The sequence below is a fragment of the Armigeres subalbatus genome, chromosome 3, assembly GCF_024139115.2.
Source record: "Armigeres subalbatus isolate Guangzhou_Male chromosome 3, GZ_Asu_2, whole genome shotgun sequence".
NCBI classification, from domain to species: domain Eukaryota; kingdom Metazoa; phylum Arthropoda; class Insecta; order Diptera; family Culicidae; genus Armigeres; species Armigeres subalbatus.
Window position 1 is genome coordinate 286,873,378 of NC_085141.1, and position 21,571 is coordinate 286,894,948.

At 44.5% G+C, this 21,571-nt stretch overlaps 1 protein-coding gene across 1 annotated transcript in view; it reads left to right on the forward strand.

Moving 5' to 3' along the window:
• Positions 1-21,571, forward strand: part of LOC134224714 (frizzled-2) — a 122,177-nt gene that overhangs the window by 27,858 nt on the left and 72,748 nt on the right. Inside the window, exon 2 of the mRNA XM_062704244.1 lies at positions 3,405-3,504. The gene's annotated coding sequence lies outside the window, so the exon portion shown is untranslated. The remainder of the gene's footprint in view (positions 1-3,404; positions 3,505-21,571) is intronic.

Sequence of the window (21,571 nt, forward strand, 5' to 3'; positions counted from 1 at the left end):
GCTGATTTTCACAGATTTCAGTTAGGTATTCTCAAAATTAGTAGAATTTTCAACAGCAAAACTGTTCAATACACAACTTTAGTGATTTTAGATTATTTTAAGAGATAAACAATGAAAAAAAAATCAGTGAAATAATTGCTATACAGAGAGATGGAGGAACGTGGATCAAATTTTGTAATACCCTTTTGAAGTCAGTTAATCATCTGTTGCAAACCACCACTAAAACAATAAACAATGCACCCGAGACTAAACAATGAATAACTGTATGATGGAAATGGTTCAGCAAATCTCACATTGCTCGTCGGTTAGATTCGTAAAAAAATAGCATTTTCGGAACCTTAGATAAATTTCCCCAGAACAAACAATCGGTTCGATTGAGCATGACATCACTCTACTTGCACAACCGCAACTCACCGCACCAAACCACGCGACGACTCCGCTGTATTATTGCTTTGTCCAAGGCCATCCACCCGGCTAATAGCTTTAATCAGGCATGTAGCCAAACACCCCGTTGTTTGCAAATTCTTCAATGAACACCCTGGCTCTGTTTATTTTATAAACACATCTCCCCCGAATCAGTAAATTATGAAAAAATACTCTCCACATCGCGGTCACTGAAATGCGTTCCGTTCCGCGCTCGCGCCCGGTCCTCCCGGGGGCTGGCTGACTGCGCGCTAAACCAAACAAAGATCTTCCACCGAGCCGCAGCCACCAACGATGACGATGACGACGACGACCGCGACGCCACCTCTATCAGGGTCGGGAAGAAAAGAAAATTTTCTCTCACCCAGGCGCAAGATTTACGAGCTGCTTTCAAAAGAAGAGCGTTACGCGTCTATTTATACACTGTTGGTTCACGGCGTTTTGCTACGCGGCCGATCCGCTCGGCACCGGCCACGTCCCTCGATTAACAGCCTGATGAGGGTCCGTCCAAGTGGATGCGCTGTTGTTGATCGCCGAAAGGGTGGAGAGGGTGCCAAGTAGCAGAAGCGGGTTGTGCGAAAAAAAAAGAGTTAACTACGAAAACAATGTGTTATTTTTCATCCGCCTACAACATTTTCACCGAGCCCTGTGACCGATTCAGGCCGTGCGTGTTGCAGTGGCACCCAGCGGCGTATCCAGGCGCTATGGGGCGACATGCCAATAGGCATTTATGTAAATTTGATCCAATTTAATTATCTCATTTTCAAATAGGAGCAGAAAAATCTGTCATGAAAAAAAAACAATGACCGTAACAATGAATTTGAAATTAAATTTAAATTAATGTCTTAAACAATATAGTTCTTTAGAACTGTACCAACCATACAAGACAAAAAATCTATGATTTTTCATCCAAGTGTGACACTATGAAGCAATCAGAAAATGTTAGCTTTCAAAACTGGCTACATCGAAATGTTTTGCTAGAATAACACATCTTTTGAAAGTTCAACCCCCTGTCCGCCCTGCTTTAGGCACGCCCATCGCAGCGCCATTCCTTGAATGCCATTTAGTGGGGGGATCATTTTCACGGCTCACGATTCGAATCGAGTGCAGCCTTGCGTCAAATCGCTCGCCTCCGCTGCGCTGCCCGCCACCAACAGACTAGGAGTCTCTTCATCAACCGCCGTCGTCTTCCGCGGTGTTTCCTCGTTCATCGACAGCCCCCATATGGAAAGATTCCAAGCATAACAAACCAACAACGAGATTATCTACACTAATCCGCTCGTTGTTTTGACAGCCGGGATGGGAAAATCAACCTTTATGTTGCAATCACAGTTTTGCAACTTTCCTTCGACGCTCATATCTCGCGCCCAACGCACTGACGGAGGACGGTGGCGATAACGACGAAGACGAGGAGAAATCGCGCGGATAACATGTGTTTTGAATGGTTTCCGTCCATCCACCGCACACCGATATGAAACTAATTTACATAATTAATTATTCATAACAACAATGAGAACCGCTCGGGCTCGTTAGGGGGAAGGTTTTTTTTTCGCTCGAACTGTTCGACGGACTCGATCGGTTTGGAGCGGCGCAGAAAAGCGGAGTCTTTGTAGCAGCCAGCAGATGAAACCAAATCGGGTGAACACTGATTGACGGTCTGTCGGTGGGTCGGTCTCGACGCAAATGACAGACAACGGTCTCAGTCAGTAGCAAAAGTATTTCTTGCGTGGAATTTCCGAACGTGATCGCTTGCCTTTTCGATGGTTGAGCTCATTCTCCATATCGGTGCAATCGGTTTCGTAATGATCCGAGGGCGGCTGTCGACCCATGATGTGTTTGATGGGTTACAACAAGTGCTAAATATCCTTTGTAAGGGAAATGTTTCAATCATATTTAATAAAATCATTTAAACAGAAAAATATCAAAAGATGCTGCTTTTCAATAGTATAGTAAAAAATAACAAAGTCAAACCCGCCTTCAATTTAATCTTCGCATTGGAATATCGGTATCGCGATGACAATTCAATTCATTGTATGATTCATCTTCATCATGTACGAAAAAACGCTTCATCATGAGCACAGCTTTTTACTTGTTGCGATATTTACTTCACAACGGTAGATATTTTATTTTTGTCCAAGGCACAACTTTTAATAGAGATAGATTCCAATAATTAATCAAATCAAATCTTTCCCCGGGACGTCCCTCAGGGATTCCCCCGGGAAGTCCCTCAGGGATTCCCCCGGGAAGTCCCTCAGGGATTCCCCCGGGAAGTCCCTCAGGGATTCCCCCGGGAAGTCCCTCAGGGATTCCCCCGGGAAGTCCCTCAGGGATTCCCCCGGGAAGTCCCTCAGGGATTCCCCCGGGAAGTCCCTCAGGGATTCCCCCGGGAAGTCCCTCAGGGATTCCCCGGGAAGTCCCTCAGGGATTCCCCCGGAAGTCCCTCAGGGATTCCCCCGGGAAGTCCCTCAGGGATTCCCCCGGGAAGTCCCTCAGGGATTCCCCCGGGAAGTCCCTCAGGGATTCCCCCGGGAAGTCCCTCAGGGATTCCCCCGGGAAGTCCCTCAGGGATTCCCCCGGGAAGTCCCTCAGGGATTCCCCCGGGAAGTCCCTCAGGGATTCCCCCGGGAAGTCCCTCAGTTTCCCCTGGAAGTTCCTCAGGGATTCCCCCGGGAAGTCCCTCAGGGATTCCCCCGGGAAGTCCCTCAGTTTCCCCTGGAAGTTCCTCAGGGATTCACGCGGGAAGTCCCTCAGGGAATTCTCAGAGCAACTCACCGAAGAATTTTCGAGTTGATTCAAGAATGGTTCATGGAAAACTTCCCGAAATTGAATTTAACTTGCTCTAGAGATTATTTCTGCTCAATGCTTATTTTGTTTTTTGCTAAATAAAGTAAATAAATATCTGCACATGTTCCAACTGAATGTAACAATCTTATATTATTTGAAAAATTAATTCCTAACATTTTTCTGTTTTCTCTTTCCAGGTGTTGATGGGCGAACAATGAGCTAAGCCTATCGTTAACCAGACCTACTTCACCGTTTCTCACTTCCATCTGCCCCCATCTGTTGAATACGTTCTTAAAGGTGAGTTAATCATAAATCTACAATTGAAATTCAGCTACCTACGATTCGCTGTCTGATAGCATAGGGCGCCATATAAACGTATCTTAAACTTCCAAATGAACCCTCATTGGCACCGTTTAAAATGTTAATTCATTCCAAACAGACAACCAAAAAACTATCAATTTCTGGTTCCACCTTCCCACGGCCGGCTTCCAGCTGCTTACTGCTGGTTTCGCCACCGCCACATCCTAAATCGTCTTGACCGTTTGTCAACTATTTGATCATCGGCCTAGAGCGGAAACCGAGTCGGGAAATAAAAAAATAATTAACTTTAATTAAATCAAATTAATAATTCCAAACAAAAGAAAAGCCAACCTAATTAAATTCGGGAATACAGTCACAGACCACAGAGCACATAACTTGGCGGATAAGCTTGTTCAGTTGCGAGAACCTTTTCGCGTTAGCGTGTTTGGCCTTAGTGCTGTACTGCTGTACCTTATTTCTTTTCTTTTCTCACACTCTAAAACGGAAAAATTATCGCATTATTATTTAGACACACTGCGATTTATTTTAGCTTTCTGGGTGGAAAATTCCTAAGATTAAGTTCTTAGCAAAACAAATATTGGTATATCTTATAGAAATAAGTATTTCATGAAAAAAAGATATTTATAAATACTAGTAAGAATAATGAAAGCATAATGTGCATATGTGAGAAATGTTCTTCTCATCATACGTGAATTAGTTTTACCTTTTGTTCATCATTCGTTCGAAAATCATCTCATTAGCAGAGCAAGATCGCCTATCATCGAGTTCCACCTTCACGAGAGAACAAAAAATAGCAGTGCCTTGCCCTGATGCTTCCACCGAGCTGCGGTAGAGGCTGCTGCACGCGATACGCGAAACTGCCGCTCGCTGCCCGGCCCCTCAAGGAAGGGAAGACGGTTCAAGCGACTTGACTTCTCTCGCCGTTGTTGCCTCGCCGCTTCGACTTCCCGCCTCCATTACCATCGTCATTTTCAACTTCTTCCGCCGCAGAGTTGATTTGACCGCCGGTCGCCTCACCGTCGTCGTCCGATGCCGGTAAGGTTCACTTTCTACGGAATTCAGACTTTTGCGTGTCTTTGGAGTCGTCGTCGTCGTCGCCGTCGCTACCGCTGTGCTCGTTCACTTCCACGACCGTCAGCGAGCGCGAATCACCCGATGCAGATCGTCGGGTGCTGATATCATAAATTTTCCTCCAATTCTTCATTCCTTTGTTTGTTTTTCCCCTTCATGTCTTTCCACGCGCTTATGCGTTGCGTCCTGCAAGAAGTCGCGAGAATCCGACCACGGAACATCTGCGCGATGTGAATCCGTTCTTCGGGTGTGGTGTGATGCGAATGCGATGTGATGTGGAACCCTAAAAAACGACGAAGAAGATGGGGCTTGCAATTTTCTGCTCTGGGCGTTCGTAACCTCGGGTCCCCGTGCTCCTCACGCCGCTGTGAATGCGATGGTATCCAACTACGGGTCCAGCCAAACTGTTAGCTCATTTGGTTCAGCATCCCTCTCGGTGTTACAAGCCGTGGGTCGAAGATGCAGGTCGTGCTGCGCTCCCCGAAGGAGCCAGCTACTTACTTGCTATCGATTCCAATTCGAGTCAGAATCCGAAATAACTTTTCCGAGAAATTTAATTAATTTCGGAAACTTCCGAGAGACTGACTGCAGCCGATATTTATTGTATCCAGCAATCGATCTCCAGTTGAGTTCGTTAGAAACTGTCAACGTCAACGTCGTGGACTTCTTCATTTCCTGTTTAATTAGCAGTGTTGGATTTCACGGAGAAGTACTAATCGTTATTGTAAATAGGTGAATTCGTTCTTTAGGAGGTAGTCATACTGTCTCACAGACATTTTATTCAGATTAACTAAAAAAATCATTTTGAGGACGGTGATTCAGAATTCCTTACATCAGAAGTGATCAAAAAGTTATCATCTCTGATAGTTCAAAAGTTTTGAACTTCCACCAGTTAGAATAATTCATAAGGAATGCCAGTTTCCAGCTGGTTGGCCCCCTTTCAAAAGCAATATAATTAAAAACAATTATATGCGCTTTTTCGATTTTTTTTTTTCGAACCTGTATGTTAGCACTAGTGTACAAACAAATCGCCCCAGAGTTAATCACTAATGCGCCAGAGACATATAGCCACGTAATCGTGGAGCTGCGAATGACCACGGGGTGGCACCCGACAGCAAACCAAGATTGGGTAGGTTATTTTTCGATGGTTCTCGGTGATAGGCAAACAAACACGTTCGAAGAGGTGACGAGCAAACCCGCACGCATTCGCGAAGTTGTAGAATGGAAAGCGATGAACAACTAAAGTAGGATGCCAAGTCGCGCGGTCGTTTGATATGCGGTAATTGTAGAATAGTTGGTTACAACCACTGCTAATTACTATTTTAGCTATATCAAAGGATGCAACTATTAAGCATATACACGTAATGACCTTCTTGTTACCCGAAAGGCAAACAGTTGGAAGCGCCACTTTACTACGACGATACTGTTACTGTTGTTGGTGATCTTGCTTCGAACTGCTTCACTCATTCCTCCGTTCGTTGGTTGCAGTCATCATCATCGTCATCGACATCATTGGAAGAAGTTCGCCCCAATTTAAGCCCCTCTTTTCCCACCCAAGCGGCCGAACGAAGCCAATTGTTTGGTGTGTTTGGGGAGGTAATTTTGCTAAATATGCAAATTAGCCTCCAACCAAGACTACGAGGCCTATGGCCAGCAGCGGCAGCAGCAGCCGCGTAGTAGTTTGGAAATTACGGCAGATTGAGCACCGTCGATAGACGTGGCCCCGAAAAGGACGGATGCGCCAGCCAACAGCGAAGATGATTTTCGGGAACGAAAAATGTATTCTTTCGAGGCAATTTAATTTGATAAGTTTTGTTTGTTGTTTAAATTCTGTTCGTTTTTTTCTCGGTTGGTTCAATCAGTCAGAGATTGTACTCGTCGGCTATCACGACAGCTGCGTGGATCTGTTGTATGGAAATGAGCTTTGCTTGAAGCTGGGGATGAATCTGATAGTTTAGGGCCCCAGAACGATCCTGAAGGATTTTAACTGAAGAAATGGAGAAATCAAAACCGAAGACACGGCCCGAAAACATCTGCAAGGCGTCCCTTGACAGAAAGAAAAACAATTTTAAAAGCTGCGAAACGCTAATTTGGGATATATTTGGAATATTTTCACGATTTTTAGTCATGTTTTCATGACTCTGAGACATGAAAATATGACTCTAAGTCATGTTTCCATTACTCAGTGTTATTTATCATGACTCAGTTTCATAATTTCATGACCCAGAGTTATGAAAACATGACTAAAAGTCACAATATTTTATTTATGACAATGCGGATAACATTTTGATAACGATTTGAGCGGTTATGACCGTAGTTTAAGAAAAAAATGCGTTTTTCAAACAATTTTTCATGTCTTCTTCAATGGTTTCCGTCAGATGTCCCTTCAAAGGTTACTCCGAAACTTTCTTCAAAGGTTTCCATCAATATTTCATGTCGTTTAGCCGAACAAGTCATTTTACTAACAAAACGTTTGGCAAAAAGAGTCATTTAGCCGGAAATGTCGTTTAACCAAACAGGCCATTTGGCTAAAATAGCCGTTTGGCCGAAATGGTCGTTTGACAAAAAAGGCCATTTAGCCATTTGGCTGAAATGGTCGTTTGGCAGAAAGAGTCATCTGGTTGGAAATGTAATTTGGCCGAACGCGCGTGTTTTGCTGAACTGGCCACGTGTGGATTGGCTCGTTGAGTTCGATGCAAGGAGGACGACTTGACTCCGGACTATCGTTCCAGCCGGTAATGTTTCCGAGTTCACTAAGGTGACCGAAGATGCGATACAGCGATTGATTGTCGTCTGTAACCCGCCCACGTGTCTGTCCGAGCAGAAAATTTTTTAACGATTAACGACCACCTCGAGCGGTCGAAATAAAAAGAAAACGTTCAATTTACCTGCACAAGAGTAATTGGTACTTTTCATCACACAAGAACATATTCACCTCTAGTATTTTAAATAAATGATTTATCTTTTCTTGTAGTTTGCCTTCTTGTTTTATATGCTTTTAATCTGGATTTCATTAAGGCCTATTACGATAGCCATTTTGACTGAACGGCGTTGTTGGCCAAACGGCCTTTTTCGGCCAAATGACCTGTCGACCAAACACAAATTTCTAAGCCCATTTTTGTCGAACGTCCTTTTTTAAGCCATCTTGATATTTAGTAGATTGAGATGTTTGAGTATTTTTGTGGTTTTTGGCTTTTCAGTCTGTGGGTTTAGAACAACCGTTTAAGATCTGTCCCAACGTTTCGGAAAATTGTTGGGCACGTTTCCATTGCCGCCAAGCCCATAGTCCCTTCGGTACAACCAGAAAGTAATGCTTCAAAGGGGGACCAGTGCACAACGCACCCTCGAGGTTAGCTGCGTGTCCTTGCAGCACCGAACATCGTAACTCGCTTTTTTAGAAGAACACCATGGTATCGTGCCAGCGCGTTGCCGGCTTTCCAGGTGGCCTTACCACGCCCTATGTCCTCGGAAGGTGGGCAGGGTCGACTTCGCGCCTGCTTCCCTCTGCACGACTGGTATCAAGAATAATGATGCCGCGTGCACCCCAAATTGACCTTTCTGCGATAGGGCCTATTCGCCAGCACACAGAGGGACTTGCCGACGCGGTGCCTACGCCTGCCCCAGCCTTGACGAGGACCCCTTTCCGTCCTCGGGCTCGGAACCCGCCCGGTTGACCAACGCCGCGAAAGCGACGATACCATGTTGTTTTTCGCGCGGCCACTTGTTCGGTAAAAGGATCGAGTTCGACCACAGAGCATGACCACCGGTATGACCCATGAAGCCGACTCCGATCCCTTGGACCACCTCTTATTTGCGCCTGAACTAGCCATCCTTGAGTCCTCGCGCCACCTTCTATGTAGCTCCGAGACGATTTGGGCGATAGCCGATAAAACGGCGTTCCAGCCAACTTCATCTTTACACATCCTCCGAACTAGGTTGTCCGGGGTAGTGTCCAGACCACATGTGGCAAGCATGTGGTCACGCATTGCGCGAAAACGTGAGCACACGAACAACACGTGTTCTGCCGTTTCCTCTAAACCTGCGCACACCAAACACTCGGGCGAGGCCGAGCAAGCCAGCTGCGTTACCTGCATTTTGATTTTGCAGCACGCTTAAACGCCGGGCACATCGAACCCCCCATGGGGTGCTTGCTGTTCACAGCTTTGCTGGAACAAATCAAACAATTGGGAGGGTTCGTGCAGCATTGTGCCTTATGTCCCTCTAATCCGCAGCGTCGGCAGAGATTGCTTCTGTCAGGGCCTTTGCAGTCCCATTGCTTGTGCCCCGGTTCCAGGCACTTGAAGCAAACTTCAGGTTGCTCGTATATGCGCACAGGGCATACCGACCATCCCACTTTGACGCTCCCTAACTTGACTACCTTGGAGGCGTCCGCTGCAGATAGCCGAACCAATGCTACCTGCGTTCCTGCCGGACCTTTCCGTAGCCAAACGGCTGCGGTGGGCGTCTCCACTTCACACTGTCGCCGCAGTGCCGTGACGAGCTCTTCGACTTCGGTGATCTCGTCCAGGTCTTTAACCCTTAGATTCACCTCCGTCGTGAGTGCCCTCACCTTGACCGTCTCGCCTAGGACTTCCTCCGCCAAGTTCTTGAAGGCGGCGCCCTTTTGCGAGACGCCCCGCTTCAGCTCGAGGATCATCTCGCCCATCCGGGTACGTCTTATTCGACGTACGTCGGCGCCGAGTTCACCGAGCTTGACGTCACTCCTCATCGCCTTCAAGACGTCCGAGTACTTAGCCTCGTCCGCCGTGATGACTAGGGCATCGCCCCTGGAGTGATTGGCGCCTACCCTAGACTTCTTGCTACCCTCATTCGCCTGGGCCTTCTTTTCGGCCCTTGACGTCTTCGGTTTCCTCTTGTTCTTGACCAGGGTCCAGGAGGCGTCATCCCCTCTATTTCCCTGGTCTGGTGCGGCTGAGAACTTTCAGCCTGCCGTAACCCCTTGCCACCGTCTTTCCTGAGTGGACGGACCTTTCCAGGTCCTTCCTCCCCCGGTTTTGGAGGTACCTGGCCGGGGTTCAGCTTCCCAGCCCCATCCGCGTTTTGGAGCGGCCCCCAGGGAGCTCATCCCCTGGAGACTGTCTCCCCCGTTTTTGTGTCTGCTCCGTTGGAACAGTCACCCCGACGTACCCGCAAATACTTGAGCCTCAGTCTGGGTAGACTTTGGCACCACCGTCTTCGCTGGCACGCCTTCGGTCGATTCGACCTTGCCTGAGTCCGCGAATCCTTGGGCCTCAGTCTGGGTAGACCTCGACTCCACCGATTTCACGGGTTTGCACTTGGCCGTCCCGACCGCCCTCTCCAGCTTGGCGTCCAGCATCGACTTTCGAAGTTTCTGCAAGCTCCTCTTGAGGTCCTTGCTGATATTATGCTTCGATGACGCAAAGTCGATGATGGCGTCCAGCTGTTCCGTCGCCACCTCGAAGGCCGAAAGCCCATCGCGTTTGCGGTTAATCGCCTCCACAAGCCATGGGCCGTCAATAACCCCTACCGGCGTTTTTCTAGCCGAGAGGAAGGTTGAGTGACCCACGCTGGCGCTGCGCACTGAGCTGCCGACTATTGCCTCTGGCCTCCTCTCCTCGTTTGTCGGGTGAAGATCACTGCGTCCAGATTTTAGGACTATTGTGATATACCCTTTTACTGTGAAATACGCAAGTTATCTCAGTAACATGTTTGTCACTGAGATACCTTGGTATCGACTGAACTCAAGACCATCTATTATTGATGAATAGAGATCCTGAGTTACAGTATGTGACTCCCCCATTCTGGCGAGACTAGCTTTATGGAGCCAACCACGTCCTTGGGGGATAAGATCCATATGTCAGCAGGCCCTAAAAAGGGCTTGCTGAGAACTTTGAACCTACGTTGGGTGAGTGCACTGCAATAGCAGAGGATGTGTTCTGATGTTTCTCTCTCCTCGTCACAGAAGCGGCAATTTGAGGTTTGGATTGCTCCGATCTTTTGTAGATGGTATGTAGGGTTGTGTGTAGGGGCAGTGTCCAGTTATTAGTCCGGTGTAGATGTTGAGATCCCTTTTGTTGAGACCTAATAGTTGTTGGGTTTTCTTGGGGTTAATCGTTACGAGCCTTTTGGATTGGCTCGTATGGGGAAGTGCATTCCAGTTTGATGTGATTTGACTGACCGTATATTTGTTCAGTTCCATTTTTACAGAGCAGTCTGAGATCCCGCAGAAGGGCTCAGGGCCAATGAACCTTTCATTAGATCCATTCCTGGCTAGCTCATCAGCAATCTCTAGACCCGTATGTCCTGGGATCCAATATAGGTAGACTCGATTGCGTATGGATAAGTTTTTCAAAGCCAGAATGCATTCCCACACTAGCTTTGAGTTACAAGTGTAGTTATTAAGCGACTTAAGTGCCGCTTGGCTGTCAGAGAAAATACATATTTTTGCAAATCTATACTTTCTCCTCAGGCATAATAACACGCATTCTAATATTGCATATATTTCCGCCTGAAATACTGTGGGCCACTGTCCTAAGTGGACAGAAATTTTTGTTGTAGGGCCATAGATTCCGGATCCTGTCAGATTATTCATTTTCGAACCATCTGTGAAGAAATTTATAGAGCCTGTTGGGTCCACCTCCTTCCCACTCCTGGCGGGAAGGAATGAACACATCGTAAGGTAAGTCATAATTGACTACCGTTTCCATCCAGTCAATACAAATTCCTATTGCGGGATTTATGGCAAATTCATTTAATATGCTGAGGTGACCCGTAAGGTCTCCCGACAGCAGTGTTTTTGTTCTCTTTAACCTTAGAGCACTTTTTTCCGCTTCCAGCTTTATGAATTGATCTAACCGGGGCAGGTGAAGCATTGCGTCTAGGGCCAAAGTGGGTGTACTACGAACTGCACCAGTGATGGCTATGCAAGCGGTGCGTTGGATTTTGTTGAGCTTAGCCCTTGCAGTAGCATCATTAGTTTTAGGCCACCAGACAAGGGAAGCGTAAGTTGTCCTGGGACGGATAATGGTTTTATATATCCACATGATCATACTTGGTTTTAGGCCCCATCTTTTACCAAGGGTTTTTGAACAAACCCAAAGTGTATTGAGACCTTTCTGCACAACTGATTGGAGATGAGAGTTCCAATAAAGCTTTGCGTCGAGTATGACACCTAGATATTTTACTTCACTTGAATAAACTAATTGTGTTTGATTCAAGAAAAGGGGTTTCAGTTGTACCTTTCTCCGTTTGGTGAAAGGGATAATGGAAGTTTTTGTAGGATTTATGCCTAGTTGATACTTTTGACATCAGGAAAAAGTGTGATTTAGGGCAGATTGCATTCTTTCCACGATAGCACTTTCGAATTTGCCTCGTACAATAATGACAACGTCATCAGCATATCCAACCACTTCGAAGCCTCTTCTCTCTAAGCTGTCTAGAAGCTCATCCACCACCAGTGACCACAACAAAGCAGAAAGCACTCCGCCTTGCGGACACCCCCTTGTTGCTTTAACAGTGATGTATGAACCGCTAAGCTCAGAGGAGATTTTCCGATTAGCTAGCATAGCATGTACCCAGGTAACAATGCATGGGTCGAATTTTCTCCTCAACATTGCTGACCCTATAGACGAATAAGAAACGTTGTCAAAGGCACCCTCAATATCAAGAAATGCTACAAGAGCAATTTCTTTTGCATTAAGTGTTTTTCGATTTTTGAACTACCGTATGTAGTGCCGAGATCGTAGATTTTCCACTTTGATAAGCGAATTGGTTTTTTGACAAAGGCATTGCTTTCATAAATTTGTGATTTATGTACTCGCATAGTACCTTTTCCATAATTTTGAGCATAACAGAGGATAAACTTATCGGCCTGAATGCTTTGGGGTTGGTTTTATCTCTCTTGCCTGCCTTCGGAATGAAGACAGCCCGGATTTGACGCCAATCGTTAGGTATGTGCCCCAAAATCAGACTCGCCTTAAAAATCTCAACCAAGGGTGGAACCAGTTTTTTCTCCTCTTTTGGATCAACGCTGGAAATATTCCATCCATGCCAGGAGGCTTAATGGCTCGAAAGATCTCACAGCCCTCTCAACCCTGGCCCGAGTGAAAGCTTCCTTTGCAACCTTTATTGCGTCTTTTTAGACCCAGAAACCCATGATTGGATCTCTTGTGGATCTGAGACAGCAATTCCAGTGCCTTGGTCGCCGATGCTCGACTCAGGGATTGAATCAGGGAAGTGGATCTTTAACAATTCGCTCAGTGTATCGCTAGGCTCTACAGTGAGCGAACCATCCGTCTTTCGGAGGCTACCCACACCATTGGAGTGGTCTTTTGAAAGAGTTTTTGGAGTCTGGCCACTACGGGTGTATTCTCTATGCTTTCACACATTAGAATCCACGATTTCCGTTTGGCTGACCTTATTTCTTTGTTGTAGTTCGTCAGGGCCTTTCTGTATAGGCTCCAATCGCCGGTTCGCTTAGCACGATTGAACTCCCTACGCGCAGTTTTCCTAAGCTTCTCAAGAGTTTTATTCCACCATGGAACGTCTCTACTCGAACTAGTTGATTTAGTTGGACAGCTCTCTTGGTAGGCGTTAAGGATTTTGTTTTTAATGGATTTGGACGCATCTTCCAATTGTGTTATGGACTTGATGTGACTTTCTATGATGTACTCTTCGGATCGTAGGATAGCTGAACAACCTGGCCTGGCTGGCCTCCTAGGCGGATACCTGAACAACCCACCTCTTGCGAAGGGGTTGTCGCCTACACTACTACCACTAATTGAAAAATTGACTTGGTTTTCCATTTTGGTCCCACGAGTTGCTCGGGAAAAGAGGTCCACCACGCCAAAGCCCAGCATGACGCGGTAAGGGACAATTACTGTGGAGGGTGCCCAGGTACCCCACAGGCTCCGTTAAAGGCCTAGCTTATTATTTCACCCCCCTGGCCATGCATCCCTTCGGCACGGGTCGCTTGCCGCCTTGGGATTAGGGGTTAGGGACGATGGTCCCGGTCTAACTCGCAGTGGCCATGGGGAGGGGTCGTCAAGCCCTTGGACAAAGTCCCTGCTGCCCCCGTGACACATCTCTAGAAAGGGTAAAGTGTTGGTGTTATTACTACTATCAACAATGCTATGCTCCATTAATGCAATTTTACCTCTTAAATCAATGATTTGTATGTCATGGTCGGTTTCGTTTTGTAGATAATTTTCCAATTTTTTTCATTTGTGTTTTGTGTCCTGCTAGTCTAGTACTTAGCTTATTAGTTGTCATGCCGATGTAACAACATTGGCCGTTGCTACATGGTATGTTGTATATAACATTAGTTTTATCTAGTCTGTTTTGACTGTCTTTTACAGAGGTGTGTAGATTTGCTACTGTCTGGCTGCTCCTTTTTTGGCAAAACGGGATTTTCGATCAAATGGCCCTTCATGGCCAAACTGCCATTTCGGCCAAACGATGTTTTCGGCCAAATGACCTGTTCGACCAAATGCCGAACGACCATTTGAACCAAACGGAATTTCCAGCCAAGTGACCTGCTCAACGACATTTTCGGCCAAAATTCCTTTTATGCCAAACGATATTTTCGGTCAAATGACCTGTTCGGCTAAACGACATTGTCGGCCGTGTGTCCCTTTTGGCCAAACGATTTCCCTGAGCATAAATGTATCATTGTGTTAAGCCTCATGTTATACGAATGCAAAAACGGTAAGCAGTTAACAATTGTGGAAGTGCCAATAAGAATCAGAAGCTTATTGGCCGAATAACTTTCGAGCAAACGAGCCTTCCCTCCTCATAGATCGCGAAACATATGAAAAGAGAGATTTCAGAAAACTTCCCGGAAAATAGTTTTGCCTGGTCACAGCAATGGGCAACGTCCCAAACAAATTCAAGTTTGTTTTCGCCAAACTCCTCCTAGGAATTCGCCGCAACGGACTCTAAACCGAGCATTTTTTTATCATGGCGAAGGGTTTCGTCAGCCTTTCTCCTGGCTTCCTTTGTAGCATCCTTTGTATACTTCTTCAGAGCCCGGTCGTACAACCAATGTTTTGAATGTAAAACTTCGCCTTTTTGGTAAATGTTGTGAAATCGCGGTGCTCTTTTTCATACCTTTTTAGAGATCCAGTGACGACTCATTTGCTCTTTCTCTTATTTCTATGAAAAGTTTTACATAAGATGAGCCCAATTTTGTTGGTCTTGGCTCTTTCTGAGCAAATATATTGATAAATAATACTAAAAAATAAGAGATAATGGGATACAATAGTTCATATTTACTTTTTCGTGCCGTGTGGTACATGAAACCACCTCCATTTGATTCTCTTGGAGATTTTACATCGAACTTGCCTTTCTTTGTCGATTTTCAGGTGCTCAAGAAATCGCTCTCAATAGATAACGAACAACGTTAAAAGAAAGGCAAAAACTGTCCCGAATCATAACAAGCCGTGATAACAAATTTATGAAACTTGTATACAAGTGCAAAAAAAACAAAATCTGATAGGCAACCTCCACAGAGAATTCACGCTTAAAATGACTTACATATTTTTGTGTTCCGTTCACACAAAACGGGCCTCGCCTGGAACAACTCATATTATGAGTAACTACGATGTTACACATTTTTGTGTAACCTATGGCCGATGATTTTCGGTGAGTTCATTTTACACAGCGAGAGAGCAGTCGGAAATCGAACCTAACCTCAATTGTTAATGTTAAAGTAAGCCAACTTTTCCATACTTATTCGGAGGCTTCTCCAATCGTTTCGATCAACAAAACAAAGTGCGATGATTGTATTCGCACTTTTTTTTTGTTTCGCCATCAAAACAAAATGAAAAACCTCCGAAAAAGTGCGATTTCTTGCAGCACATTCTGCACACGTTCGCCATCATAGCGACCCGAAGGGACTTTGACAGTTCGAGGCAAACTCACTTACACATATCATGCACATGTGAGACAGTACACAGCGACTGCTTATGTTTCACACAAAATTTTCACTCATAGTGAGAGATGGCCAAGGCGTCGCCGTGATGTGTGAAAGCTATTCATGCGATGTGTACTTGACTTTAAGCGTGAAGTGATTCTCGCTTTTTTTTTCTCGCTCATTTTGTGTTGGGGATTGCACAGCTGTGTAGAACAAGTTGATATGCAGCATCAGAACCAGAGCTCCCAGCGTTTGGAGCTTTTTAGGATTTATCATGAGGAATATCGTGACAGCTTGCAAAAAAAAGTCTTTCACGGTATGCTACATATCGTATATGTGTACAGTGATGATAAGGAAGAAGCTTTTTCATCCTCTTGAGGGGAATTGGGGCAAAGTAAGCTCGATATCTCCACTATTTGATTTGCGTGGAGAATGAAACCAACTTCATTCGATTTTCCAGTTACCTGAGAAAACGTATTGGTTTTCAAATTCGTACCACTCCGAACTGCAAGACTGAATTCTTTCGCGTCTCGGGTCCTTTTTTCCTTACTGTGTATTGGTTTCACCGAAATGTTTGGGATTTTTATGGATTTTCAAAGGCGTCGCGTAATGATTTCTTGAACCTGTTAAAAATTGTGGAAAAACGTAGATAAAAGTTAGCGTGTTCGATTTTCGTTTCTCTTCTGAGTTCGTTGTAAGAGAAAATAGTGGTGAGTCAATAATGTCTTCCGCCCAAAATTACTAAAAAAAGATTTTCCTTCGACCCAAAACGCTTGAATTCGTCTTTTCGAACTTGCAACTGAAACTGAAAGTCAGGTTCCTTTGTCTACAACCCAAAGTCACTATTTGCTTTTTTCGTCAGCTTTGGTCACTAAAGTCACTATTTTGAGCGGCATCGGTCGCTACCTGCTCTGCCCATACTAAATTTTGATGATTTTGATTTTCTTTCAGAAATAGGATTGAAACTACCTCGCATAATTTGTACAAACCATGTAACGTATATTTATGTATAGAAAAAAATATATTTTTAGATGTAATAGTGAAAAAAAGTTGAAAATTAAGGTTAAAAATGCACAATGCGGTCGCAAAACATCTGTTGATTTTGTTCTTCTGAATCTTCTGGAAATCACCGGAAACCTCTGGAAATTCACTTGTGGAGTAATCTGAGGAGCTCGCCTGAATTTCCCCGGAAAATATTTTAAATTTCGCCGGATATTTCTCTAAAAATATTCATGGAAAATTCTTCTTAAACAATTCGGAAAATTCTTCTTGATTTCGACGGGAAATTTTTGTGCAGTTCACATGATGATGGCAGATAGATTTTTTTACTGAACTGACAAAAATCCATTTATAAACAATATTAAAATATTATGGAAATCAATCTGAATTCAGTTTATAATAATGGCCAATTCAGTAGCGTCATAAACAAAATATAACTCTCAAGTTACCACACAACAATAAATCCAAATTATTTTTCACAATAATTTTACCTCACCGAACAAATTAAAACCACCAAATTGACTGTACCGACAATTATGTTTCGAACTTTGGGAATATCCGAATTTAATCTAACAATGGCTCATTTTCCACCCACTTGAGCTCAAGCGTACGTCCAAAGCCCGAAAAACTGCCCAGTCATTGAACAACGGTCGCTTGTCGGTGCAGCCACAGAAGCAACCCAAATCATGAAGTAATGAACCTCACAAAATAGCACAAAAACGTCTGTCTTCATCACACACCACATCAATTGCCGAACAAACTGCAGCAACAACAACAACAACAACAGTCAACACCGAGATTCGAAGCTCACTCATCGCGAGCACCATTCACGGAACAAAAAAAATCTCTCCATGAATCGAATCGGTCTCTCCCGCCAGCAACGAACAACGTGGGCCTATCAACCTTCCCGTTACACGTTCCCGGCCGAGTCACTGCCGGAGCTGCTGGGGCGCGAGCGAGCACATGGATAACTTCAACCACCAACAATATAAATACATCATTTGCGCCTTTATCTTTCGGGTTATTTGCTTTATTTGCAAACAACAAGCGCAAATGAAAATAATAATTACACGCCACTCATCACCACCTCGTTTCGCTAACTTGACGGACGGCCCCCGGCTCGGCTCGCGGTATCGCGCAACCGGGCGCGCGGATTCTCGCGCGATTCTTTTCCACACTGTGTTCGCCTTCGCTGCTGACTGGGTCGGAGCGTCCCGCTTCGCCACCTTTCCGTCGTAGTCGTCGGCTCGATCGACGACATGATCGCAACGCAAGTCGGTCGGTCGGATGCTGAAGGTGAATCAATGCGCGGTGCGGTGCTCCGAATCCGGCTGGAAGCGGTTGAGCTGCGTTCGAGAGGATTTTGAACCTGTCTGTCGAGGCAAAGTTACGGCCTCCCTTGTTAAGCCGGTGCAGTGCGCACAGCTGGGAGGGAAAAAGGTTCCGAAACGGTAATGGAATAAGGGCGAACGGGAGCGCGACGTTGAGTCGTTTTTTTGTGAGATGATCGACAGAGCCAACAGTAGCGAGAATATGCAAAGTGTGAAGCACTTGTGTTGGAGATATCGAACAGAACTCACTTTGATTGTGTTTCGGATGGGAACAACTGATTCATTGGGTTCGTCCTCAATTTACTACATTCTTCTGATTCACTTGAATTGAAATCTTACCCCAGAACGGACGGTGCAAACTTTACGATTGACTTGCCCGTTTCCAGCTTCCCCAAAGCTTGCAAAGCTTTATTACATATTCAAATCAACCGGAAACATTCGATGTTTTCGTCGGGCGCCAACCATCGCTGCTGGTGGCTAACGAATTCATCAAACAGCACAAATCACACAGAGGCGACAATGTTGTTGCTGTTTTTGTCGCTTTTGCCTGCTGCTGACTGACTTTTTTTATGGGTCTGCCATTTAATCACGCGCCAATCAACCACGGTGACTCCTTCTCGCCCATTTATCCGTCGTCGTCGCCCGGTTTTCTGGTGACAAACGATCACGTCAATAACGCGCATTCGTGGAATTTTTGAAATTTAATGCTGATTGTCTGTCACTCCTTCCCGTTTGGCTTGCCCGGATCGGGGTGAAACAAAGCGGACCAAATGAAGTGGGTAGGAATCGCTGCTCAATCGGCTGTCCTTGGGGCTGATAATAACAAATGAGGGACATTTCTCTCATCAATGGCAATCGTATTTCAAAACACATCTCGCTTCAAGTCGAAGGCTCCCGGTGAGCTCCGTGCGTAGGAATACTAAATGGTCAACGACGACAACGAGCAGTTCTTTTCCTTTGTCGTTTTCCTTTTTCCCCAGCAAGTCAATCCAAGAAGAATGAAAGAAGTCGTAAAATTGAAAAAAAGACTCATAAACTTGCTTCAATTTTCGACCCCTGGCAGCCTGCCCAAACGACCGAAGCAGCGCAGCGCGGCGTGGGCTTCACGGTCTGTGGGTCCCGAAGGCAGGGCCAAGGTTTCTCGGAAGAAACAGGCGGGGGAGAGGGAATGTGGCGACAGAAGGGAAACAAGATGCGAACCGAAGGTGCATGCATACCAATTGAGAGTCGAGTTTATTGCGCTTGTTTTCTTTTCACCACCGCGCAGCACCGGCGGAGGACTGATCGATCGATCGGTAGATCGTTCTCTTGCTGTCAGTGTTGTTGTTGGTGTATCTCTTGCAGTGTTGGTGAATGCGTGCCATGCTTCACTTGTCTTGTTAGTAAGAATGTAGCTCGTTTGCATTTCAAGATCGGATCTTAGGCGGTGTGAGAATAGTCGATGGAAAATTTCGATTTACAACAATCGTTTTGTATTTTACTATCGATACATAGAAAAATGTAAGAAAATCTAGTTCTCACTGATTGATTGGATTTTTAAAGCTCTCAATACTCAATTGGATCATTTTTGTAAACAGTCGTTTTACAGTGCTATAGATTTAGAACATTGAAGTTCATAGAAGCACTGAGTTAGAAAAAATCTATGACTAATGATATCTTCATCCACCATCTTTGTGTTCACTCCCATAGAATTGGAACAGGTCAATTTACAGTAGTTTAGAATAAAAAGATGGAGAAGTTTTGTCCAACTAAAATGCTTTTGAACTTGCTTTTGAACCACAATTGAATAAATATAACACGAATTGTTCCAATTTCCTAACAATAACCGATGAAAGCTAAATACACCCGCTTTGAATGCTTTATAGAGAAATATTCCACTGGGTGACGGCCGTTTGGTCGAAACTCATTCGGCCGAAAGCCAGTTGGCCGAGGCTACTAGGCCAAAAGTATTTTGTACTCTTGCGATAGGCCGAAACCCATCTAGCTGAAAAAGACATACGGCCGGAAATGCGGTTCGGTATATGAGGGAAAGGGCCATTTGACCGAAAATTCCATTTGGCCGAACGGATCATACGGCCGAAAACTTTGTTTTGCTGTACAGGCCATATGGTCAAACATGTTGTTTGGCTGAACAAGTCATTTAACCGACAAAAAAGGGTTTACTCCGAATAGGTGGTTTGGCCGAATGTAACAGGGTGTAAAATGAAAATTACAAAATTGGGGACCGTCACGAAATCATGTAAGATTTGTAACATTAATAGGTCCTTTATCTTTCAATGAATGATTAATATATCAATCGATTCGCAAACTCTCCACCAATTTGCCAGTAGTATTAAAAGTTTTGAGTATTAACGCTAAGCTCAAATTATTCAATTTCATGAAGCTACTTCGGTCCAATTATTGACAAACATTGCATGTTTATCAAAACATGAATAACATAGTCAGACTACTACTCCATCGGCTCATTTATTCGACTGTCTCTGCAGAAGTGAAATAATTAGTCTTGGTAATATTGACGTTTACCGCTGTACCGCTGAACAGTTGAAATCGGATCCAGTTCTGTGTGATATTTTACTCATTCAATGTGTGTTTAGTTTTTAAATAATTTATCAATTTAGATGTACATAAAAAAGAATATTGATCGCCAAGAGCCGTCTGTGAATGTGTCTGGGAGTGAGCTGACAAGTGAAGAAAGGTGGACATCACCAAATAATTTCGATTATTACAAACTCTGGAAGTGACTGATGATAATTGAGCAGTAAGAAATGAAAAATACGAAGTAAAAAGCGACATATAAGAAGTGAAAAATGAGAAATGGAATGTCTCACTTCTCACTTCTTATTTTAAAAAGTGAGAAGTGTGAAGTGAAAAAAGAGAGAGAGAATGAGAAATGGGAGGTAAACAGTTCTCTTCTCACTGCTCACTCCTCATTTCTTACTTCTCACTGTGAAAAATGAGAAATAAGAAATGAGAAGCGAGACGTCCTACTCCTTACTTTTCACTCTTCGTTTCTTATTTCTCACTTTTCACTTCTCACTTCACAATTTTCACTGTGAAAAGTGAGAAGTGCGAAGGAAGCGAAAAGAGCAGAGAAAAGCGTGAAGTGAGTCATCTCACTTCTCCTTTCTTACTCTTCATTTCTTACTTACAGTGAGAACTGTGGAAAGTGCGAAGAACGTAGTGAGAAATGAGAAGAAGAAGTCCCATTTCTCAATTCTCACTTCTCTTTTCTCACTTATTTTTCCACACTTCTCACATTTCAAAGTGAATGAAGCGTCTCACTTCGCACTTCTTACTGTGAATAGTTAGAAATGCGAAGTGTAAGGTAAGAAATAAGAAGTGAGAAGTCAAAAGTTAGACGTTCCTTTTCTCACTGCCCACTTCTCACTTCAAACTTTTCACTGTAAAAAGTGAGAAATGAGAAGCGATCTTACTGCTCACTTTTTACTCTTCATTTCTCATTTCTCACTTTTCACTTTAAGATTCTCACTGTGAAAAGTGAGAAATAAGAAGCGAAAAATGAGCAGTGAAAAGCGAGAAGCGAGTCATCTCACTTCTCCTCTCTCACTCTTCATTTTTTACTTACAGTGAGAACTATAGGAGGTGGGAAGTGTGTAGTGAGAAATAAAGAATGAGAAATGAGAAGTAGGACGTCTCATTTTTCAATTCTCACTTCTCTTTTTTCACTTCTTTTTCTAAACTTTTCACATTTCAAAGTGAGAAGTGCGAAATAAGAAGTGAGAAATGA